Source organism: Crocuta crocuta, unplaced genomic scaffold (genome assembly GCF_008692635.1).
Source record: "Crocuta crocuta isolate KB4526 unplaced genomic scaffold, BGI_CrCroc_1.0 scaffold150, whole genome shotgun sequence".
In the NCBI taxonomy this organism is placed as follows: domain Eukaryota; kingdom Metazoa; phylum Chordata; class Mammalia; order Carnivora; family Hyaenidae; genus Crocuta; species Crocuta crocuta.
The window spans coordinates 584,747-594,191 of record NW_027527439.1 but is presented as its reverse complement, the minus strand read 5'-3'; the positions used below and the strand labels follow the sequence as shown (position 1 = coordinate 594,191).

General features: G+C 39.9%; 1 pseudogene; it reads left to right on the top strand.

Moving 5' to 3' along the window:
* The first annotated feature begins 4,774 nt into the window (after positions 1–4,774).
* LOC144228429 (UDP-glucuronosyltransferase 3A1-like) lies at positions 4,775–7,925 on the top strand (annotated as a pseudogene).
* Positions 7,926–9,445: the final 1,520 nt, after the last annotated feature.

The window sequence follows — 9,445 nt, the reverse complement described above, 5'->3', positions numbered from 1 at the left end:
ATAGTCTAAATTAGGCTATTAAATGGAGAACCACTAGGAATAATCACTCTTCCACCAAATAGGATTTAATTCTACAGGAGCTGTGTTAATACAAAATGGGTTGTATTAATTAACAGTTTTAATGTGTTGAACGGATCCAAAGTGTCTCCCTTTTGTTATGCTGACTGTAAATGCCAGAATCTTCATTTTATTTTAAGTTATGACTTGTTAGATAAGAACTGCCATGCTTATTTTGAGATCACTTAACAAGTGAATTATGTTCAAATACATTTGTTAAATGTATTGGGGGGGGGTGTCCATTCTAACTTGGTCATATTTGTAAGTTTCTTCTCAGAATGTCCCAATTAATATCATCAGAGCTAGAGGACTCCTCAGTGATGATTTTGAGAGATGTGAGATTAAACTGTGTTTAAATTAACTCCTTGAATTCACACCACAAGTGTGTCATCAGTGTTTTTCCCTATTACTGTGTTTTCTTCAAAGTTTATTTATTTATTTTGAGAGACAGTGTAAGTAGGAGGGGCAGAGAGAGAAGAGAGAACCCCAAGCAGGTTCCCCATGGACAGTACAGAGCTGGACATGGGGCTTGATCTAACGAACTGTGAGATCATGACCTGAGCCAAAATCCAGAGTTTGATGCTCCATCGACTGAGCCACCCAGGTGCCCCCCACCATTACTGTGTTAATCAAGGTCTTCTTTTAGCCACGGAGATAAAATCAGCAGCAATAGCAAATGCATTTTCTAGGGTTCTAGTGCATCATCTACTTTTATGGGTGTGGATCTCATCATACCACATGGTGGCTACCCTTCTTCATACCATTCAGTAGGCTTGTAAATTGGAATCAGTCCTACATTGGGGGACTATTTATAATAGGGGCAGTGCCTGAGTTTGACACACAACCATTGGTCACAGGGTTCCACCTAGCTTAGTGTCAATCACAGTTCATGCTGGAATCCAGAAATATAATCCAATCTATCACAAAAAATAGGTTTATGTGACATGCATGACCAGGGCCCCTTAAAGGCTATACTCATACTTGTCTCTAAATGCCATTTATGGAAGTTTTCGAGTGGGTTGGAGGTGAGAATTCCCCTACTTGGATCTGGTTTGCTTGGCTTGAAAATCTTGCTAACACAAAGGAGGCCATGTTGAGGCTTCTTTTAAGTTTGCCCAAATGAGTCAGAGAAGATTAAGAAGGTGGAACTTGAAAGCTGTCAGCAGTCCAACCTGAAAAATGGTGTCAGAGTCTATTACACATGAATTATAGGGGAAATGCCAGGATGTTAAGTAGGGGTGCACAGGACTACTGTTTTTTATTTTTTAATTTTTGTATTGTTTTTATTCATTTTTTTAGAGACAGAGAGAGATAGAGCACAAGTTGGGGAGGGGCAGAGAGAGAAGGAAGACACAGAATCTGAAGCAAGCTCCAGGTTCTGAGCTAGCCCCAGGACTACTATTTTTAACTTAGTCCTTGGTATCTTTTGGCAGAATAAAAATCTTTGCATGTTGTACCTTTAAGAAAAAATTTTTTTTCTAAAAACGAAAGGACTGGGGAACTAAGATAATAAAAAGATCTGTATTTAAATATTTAAAAAATGTTTATTTAGTTTTGAGAGAGAGAGAGAGAGAGAAAGAGAAAGAGAGAGTGAGAGGATGAGAGCAAGTGGGGGAAGGGCAGAGAGAAAGGGAGACACAGAATCTGAAGCAGGCTCCAGGCGCCTAGCTGTCAGCACAGAGCCTGATGCAGAGCTTGAACCCACAAACCATGAGATCATGACCTGAGCTGAAATCAGATGCTTAACTGACTGAGCCACCCAGGTGCCCCATAAAAGATCCTTATTTAAGTACAAAATATACCACTCACTATATGTTCAATATTGATAAATTATCTGACACACCATTCATCTTTGATTATCACTTGTAAAACGAAGGATAGTTATACTTTTAAGTGAAAGTTTTAAATCGAAACTTCCAGTACTTTAAATTGAATAAAAGTGACTGAATTATTGTAAACTTCTCAGTAACTATTATCAGGTCCCATGATTGAAGAAATGAGAAGACAAGCAAAAGAAAAACAACAAAAAATACTTCAAAAAGCAAGCATTCATGAGATAATTATATCTTCCCCTATTGTTGTTTTTACATTTTTAAGAAAAGAATGAAAACCATACCAAGTTATCAGTTGGCTTCCCTCTGAAGATTATGAAAAAGAAGTAAAGAAAAGTTTTAATTCTTTATGACAGAAACTTTGCATGGTAGGTAATTTCTTTTATTCTCTGAATGAGCAGAAAGAAAGGGAGAGAGAGAATCCTAAGCAGGCTCCGCACCATCAGAGCAGAGCCTGATGTGGGGCTCAAACTCACAAACTGTGAAATCATGACCTGAACTGAAACCAAGAGTGGGGCGCTTAACCAACGGAGCCATCCAGGTGCCCTGAAATGTTCATTATTAATATATAGTAATGAAATTGATATTTGTGAACTGATCTTGTTTCTTGCTACTTTTCAGTATCGTTTACTTCTGGTAGGGGTTTTTGTCGTGTGTGGAATTGTTACATATAATATGGTGTTACATGTAATACAGTCAAACCTTTGTTTGTGAGCAGGAAACATGCTTGGAATCGAAAGTATTTGTATATCAAAGTGAATTTCAAGAACCATTGGCTCAGTTATGATCATGTGGCTCAGTTGTGATCATGTGATGCTCAACATCATGACTGCATGCTTGCATCATGTATTGCAAGACATTGCTCATTTATCAAGTTAAAATTTATTATAAATGTTTGCTTCTTTTGCAGAACACTAGCAGAACAAGTTACCCACAATCCAAAATTTTACTGTAGCTACATGTAGTATTGTCTTGTGTGTCATAATTTCTTCAAACAATTGTCCTGTTTCTTTCTCTCTCTTCTCCTGTAATCTTCATAATGCATATATTAGTCCACATGGTGGGGTCCTATGAGTCCCTTAGATTTTACTCCCTTTTCTGGATACTTTCTCCATTTTTCTCCTCAGATTTGATACTTTAAGTACTCTGTCTTCAAGTTAAGTAGATCTTTCTTCTGTTTGTTTGGGTTTGCTGTTGAAATACTCTAGTGAATTTTTTATTTAGTTATTGTATTTTTCAGCTTGAGATTTCTTTTTATCTTCTTAAAAATTAAATTCTACTTTTCTTGATACTATCAATTTTATTTATATATATTGTATTCCTGATTTTCTTTAGATCTCTGTCCATATTTTTCTTTAGTTCTTTGAACATATTTGGTCAATTGTTTAAGTCTATGTTTAGTAAATCCAATTTCTGTCTTTCTTGGAGGTGGATTTCTGGAAATTTATTTACTTCATTTGACACAGTTTTNAAGACCTCTACTAATTAGTGAGACATGTTTTGAGGTTTTGAAAGAGACATGAGAGAAGACTTAAATTTTCCCAGATATTTTTGAGAATTTGTCCTATTTTGACTTTTGTATGCTTTTATTTACCTATGATTCTTCTGTATACTTGGCTAGTTTTAATGTCTTAAGTTAAAGACAGAGAGTCTCACCCAGATTCTGCTCAGGGCTTTAGGTATTTTATTTTATTTTTTACCCATAATTTCTGGCCCCAAGTTTGTGAATATAAGTGATGAATCACTGAATTCTACTCCAGAAACCAATATTGCACTGTATGTTAACTAAAATTAAAACAACAACAACAACATGGAAAACAAAAAACAAAACCTATGGGATGTTGTAAGAAAGAAATAATTGATAAATGAGGTAAATTGAAATTAAAATTTCTGTCCTGGGAAAGACACTCTGTAGGGAATTAAAGGAGGAGCCTTAAACCAAGAGTAAATATTTTCAAAAGACATATTTGATAAAGGCTATTATTCAAAATATACACATATACACAAAAATACACATTCATATATGCAAAATATACAAAGAAATCTTAAAATTTAATAATAATAATAATAAAGCAATCAATTAAAAAATTTTAAATGGGTCATACACCTTACCAGAACCCTCAACAAAGAAGATAGATGCCTAATAAGCATATGAAGGAGACACATGCTAGATATTTTCCCAGCATCTACCTCAGCCTCCAGAAGGACGACAGCCCTCTAATGGGCCAGGACAGCAACTGGCACTCACCCAGGCGCTAGCACCTCTGGTCTAGCATTAGAACACTCCTAAATCAGCATATCACCCCAGAACAAGGATGAAGGATGATGATGATGACGACCCTGGTCATTGAGCCATGTTCTCAATGAAGAAAAAGGTTCCCATCATTTCAGCTTTCCTCGTCCTGTAACATTGTTATACATGGAACTCCTGGATCGAGATGTTGGTGCTACAGTATGCATTAAATGCCTCGTGAAATGTGGGTTATTGTGGTAGTGGGTGGATACCTAAGGCTCTCTTCACATTCATTTGTGAATTGAAAGTATTTATATGGTATGATGTGTCCTGAGGTCTCAGAAAAATGAATTCAAGGCCACCACACATAAGGTATACGAGCATGGTGCAGAAGACTCCAAGCTGTCCCTGGGACTATGAGAACAGTTCAAGACAGTGAGCTCTAGGACCTGACAGGATGGTGAATTCAGTAAATAGCCAACTTTCATTTCATGACGGTTTAGGCTTTCATGAACAACTTTATTCACATCCTTACCTTTCTTCTCTCCAGAAATTTGAGAATTTAATTGCCAAGTTTGGGGACTCTGGTTTTGTCCTTGTGGCCCTGGGCTCCATTGTGAACAGGTATCAGTCCCAGGAAGTTCTCGTGGAGATGAACAGTGCCTTTGCCCATCTCTCTCAAGGGGTCATATGAAAGTCATATCTTTCATATCAAAGATGAAAGATGTCAAATTAGCAGCAAATGTGAAAATCATGGACTGGCTTCCTCAGAATGATCTCTTGGGTAAGGATTGCCCAGATCTACTTCTTTCTTTTCACTTATGTAATTTTAGGGCTCCACTGGGCAATCCTGTTAGCATAAGAAGAGGCAGCTGGAAGCTAAAGGAAATCTCTAGAGGACAGGGATGGAGCAGCCAGCTAGAGTTATTGGGAAATCATGTAATACTTCCCAAATGGATAAAACTACCATGTCTTCTTCATTTCTATTCTAGTCCTGGTACCTTCAGTCAGAAGTGATATTATCATCTCATTATTTTGACTTTACCGTATTTGGCACTAAACAGTAAAAAACAGTTTATGGATTCTGAGAACACATACTAAGGGCCATGTTGCCACCATTTTCTGTGGCCTCTGGAGCACCTGTTAGGTCCTTTACCATTGTAGAAATACATTCCCATACATATTGGTTCATCCTCCTTTGCTGCAAAAAATTTGTGTTGACAGTGTCTGAAGATAATGTCAAAATATTTGAGTATCAAGCTGAGTAACCTGTCACTGAGTGTCTCAGCTGGTAACCTGGTCCAGTGAGTTCTCTGGTAACAGAGAGCTCCTTACATCCCAATAGGTTTTCTTTGTTCTTCTGCCACTTTTTGGTGCCCCCTCACTGCCATATCACTGACTGCATCAGAGACTCATCCCCAAGATTATGGGTTACAAACATAGTGGGAACTTAAAAGAGAGGGTTCTGCACATTTTTTTTCCAGGGTATGTGGAAGGGAAAAGGATTCCAATTTCAAAGAAACACAAATAGATTCTGATACACATCCCTGTTTGAGAGGCAGTGTTTGAGATGAATCATTCATTATCAACACTTGTTTTAGTTTTCTCTAAAGAAGGGTGGGGTGAGGAGATAGGAACTAGAAATGGTGATATATGTGGTCCATCATTCCCTATTTTAGAGGGCCTTTTATGAAATTGAAGAGAAAGCACACACAGTGTAAGTTTGATGAATGCCACATGAGATGTGATGTCAATGCAAGTGTCAAGACTTCAGATAAACAGAAAATAAAGGGTAGTGAAGGATAGAGGGTGAGATCGGAGAGTGAGAAATAGAAACAGAGACAGAGAGAGACATCAAGAGAGAAATCGGAGATAAGAGAAGCAAGAGAGAAATAGGGTGGAGAGAGAAGGAGTGATGGATGGATGGATGGATGGATAGATAGATGGAAGGAAGATTTTGCCATGCTTAGACTGTTCTCTGTAGTTTTCCATGGGTTCTGACCCTTAGATGGATTGAATTAGAGGAATTTATGTGTATAGAGAAGGCCAGAATCTGGTATCTTGGAATATGCACCCTTAAGTGTGTCACAAACTAAATCAACAAATCCATTTTCTGCAGCATAACTTGAGATCCCTTGGTATTTTCTTCCACCCAAATGCTTTCACTGGTGTTCTGAAAGATTTCAGCCTGACATATTCTTCTCTGTTCTTAAGTTACAACAGCTCACCCGTGCATCTGTCTTTTTCTCATCCACGGTGGGATGAATAGCATAATGGAGGCCATCCAACACGATGTGCCTATGGTGGGGATTCCCATCTTTGGAGACCAGCCTGAAAACATGGTCTGAGTAGAAGCCAAGAAGTTCGGTGTCTCTATCCAGTTAAAGCAGTTCAAGGCAGAGACATTTGCTCTGAAGATGAAAGAAGTCATGGAAGACAAGAGGTATGGAGCTCTCTGAACTTGTCATTATTTAGGCTATATGAAGATATGAAATATTAAGGGCCCTGTGTGGCACTTTTTTACAATAAAAGTTAAACTTCCAGGACACAGAATGATATTAGCATGATACTAACAGGTAACCTGTTTCCTCTGAGAGCAAGGTTAGGCATTTTCTACCAAAAGGGTTGTGAAGACTCTGACCTATTTACACAGGATCTCTGAGAGGTCTAATATTTTGGGGCTGCTTATAGTAGAATTACACTGAGGCAGAAGGTTGCCTTTCTGTCCTCTAATATGCCAAATTGTTTCCTGCTTTAGGCCCTTTGTCAGTGCTGCTCCCTAGAACATCCTTCCTTCTCTTCTCAGGACTGGCCCTTTTATGACAGTCAGACTCATCTCCAATGTCCTCTCCTCAGAGAGATGATCTTTGTCTGACAGTCCTAAATGTACCCCTCTCTCACCCTCTTCAATCACAATTCATTTTTCCTTCTTAACACTATCCCATTTCTTTCATTTTAATTTATTATGCGTCCCTCACACTAGAGAGTAGAGAGTAAGCTCCCCTGGATGGCCTAGTGTGTCTCTTGTTTTCCCCTGGGCTCCCAGGGCCTCGCACAGGGTCTGCCACAAAGTAAGTTGGGATGGATTTCTGTTAAGTGAGTCAGTAAAAGGGCCCATGATGTCTTAGGTAAATTCCCATCCAGCACAATGATCTGATAACCAGGATGGACTGAGTATTTTATTAGGGTCTCCAGGACATCTAGCCTGAGTCAAATGTATGTTACATTCCAAATACTCATATATACTTTTTCCTTTATCGACCATAAGCCTCCTGGGTAGAGACTTTTCCTTGCAACTTGGTCACTCTTTTATAGTTTAGCACATTTAGCATAGAGTATGGTTTTTGTATGGAGGCACCAGTTTGAGCTTTTCCATGGGACCAGCTAGACTATGGCAACCCCAGGCCAACAACTTTTCCTTGAAATTAAGTCTCCTGTGCATGTGGAGGAAAGCGTGTGTGTGTGATACAAGGTCTCTAAGACATTTGAGGCCACAGCAGTAACTCTCCTTCTCTGTGTTTGTCAACAGGTACAAGTCAGCAGTGGTGGCCGCCAGCATCATCAGGTGCTCCCACCCCATGCTCCCTGCCCAGAGGCTGGTGGGCTGGATCGACCACATCCTCCAGACAGGGGGTGTGGCCCACCTCAAGCCGCATGCCCTGCAGCAGCCGTGGCATGAGCAGTACCTGCTGGACGTCATCTTGTTCCTGGTGGTCACCCTGGGCACCCTGTGGCTCAGTGGGAAGCTGCTGGGCATGATGGCCAGGTGGCTGTGTGGGGCCAGGAATATGAAGAAGGCCTGATAGGGGTGCAACCTTGATGGGTGTTTAGGGAGTCACTGGTTCTAGAAGGCTTTCCTTAGCACAGGACAGCCCGAGTGTCATCCCCATATTCGCACCCGAGGGTGGAACACAAATATTGCCTCATCATTTACTTCCTCTGTTTAAAAATTCTTATGATGCAATCTTGGGATTCTTTTTTCAAGTTGTGGTAAAAAAATATGTTCTATAAAATGTGCCATTTTAACCATTAAGTGTATAGTCAGTGGCATTAAGCACATTGACATTATTGTGCAAATATCACTACCACTCATTCCAGAACTTTTTAATCATCCCAAATTCAAACTCCATGCTATACAAAATCCTCTTATCCCTGCCCTACCACCACCCCAGAAACTCCTGGAAACCTCTGTTCTACTTTCTGTGTCTGTGAATTTGATCTCAGCTTCCTGACCTGCTCCTTATCAGTGAACTCCTTACTCAGACCCAAACCTTCAGCAGACAGCCCGCCTTCCTTCACACTTCCTGTCCTTAGGCACAGGGCCCTTCTCACTTCATGTTGCTGTCTGGACACTTCTCATTCTCTCTGACCTTTCTCCATCCTCACTTTTTATGACATGACATAAGATATTGGCCCGTTCTTCCATTTTGAGTCTTCCTCTTGCATTTCCTTCTCACCTCACCCCCAAGCTCAGGAAGCCTGACCTCTGTCCTGCAGTTAGGCAGGGGTGGCCCTCCCTGGACTCCACTTGTGGTCTTTTTGCTGAGTCCCCTCCTGCAAAGAGCACCTTCTTTGCTAGTCAGTCCTGGAGCCTGTTTGGACCACAGCTGGTGCCGTGGTTTTCACTTCCCACAATTTGTTTCTCAAGTTTCCAGTCTTAAAAATGTAGTCATGGTGACATTGAGTCAGATTCCCAGAACTCAGTGTGAGGCTCTGGGGCCTCAGGTCCAGTGACTATGGCAGTTCCCTGGACTTTGTTGATTTAGGAAACATCTTTCTGCCACCTTAATGTGGCAGAAATGGCAGAAATAGAAAGTAACCCTTGATATATAGGAATTACATTCAGTTCCTAGCAACACACACCAGGAAAAGTGTGTCTTAACCACCAGGGTTTTTCTTTGTTTGCTGTTTGTTTCTCTGATAAGGGTTGGTGTGGTGGCTCTATCTCATTGTCTGTAACTCTCACTCTCCTCCTTTTTTGACTCTGAGATCCTTTATTAGACACCAGGCTCCCTCTTTGGTAGGCTCCTTTTTATAATATATTTTACTTTCAAATGATTGTCTGCTCATATTTGCTTTTGCATTATCAGAACTTGTATCTAATATCCAAACAAATCTTATAACCAGTACAAAAATGGACAAAAATGTCTGAGCAGATGCTTCACAAAAGAAGATATGCAAATGGCCAATAATCACATGGACAATTATTTGACACGGTCATTAGAGAAATGCAAAATAAAACTAAAGCACATCTACCTGACTTGTTAGAATTAAAAGGGCTGATATCATTAGTGAGTAAGAAGACAGAGCTACTGGGACTCAT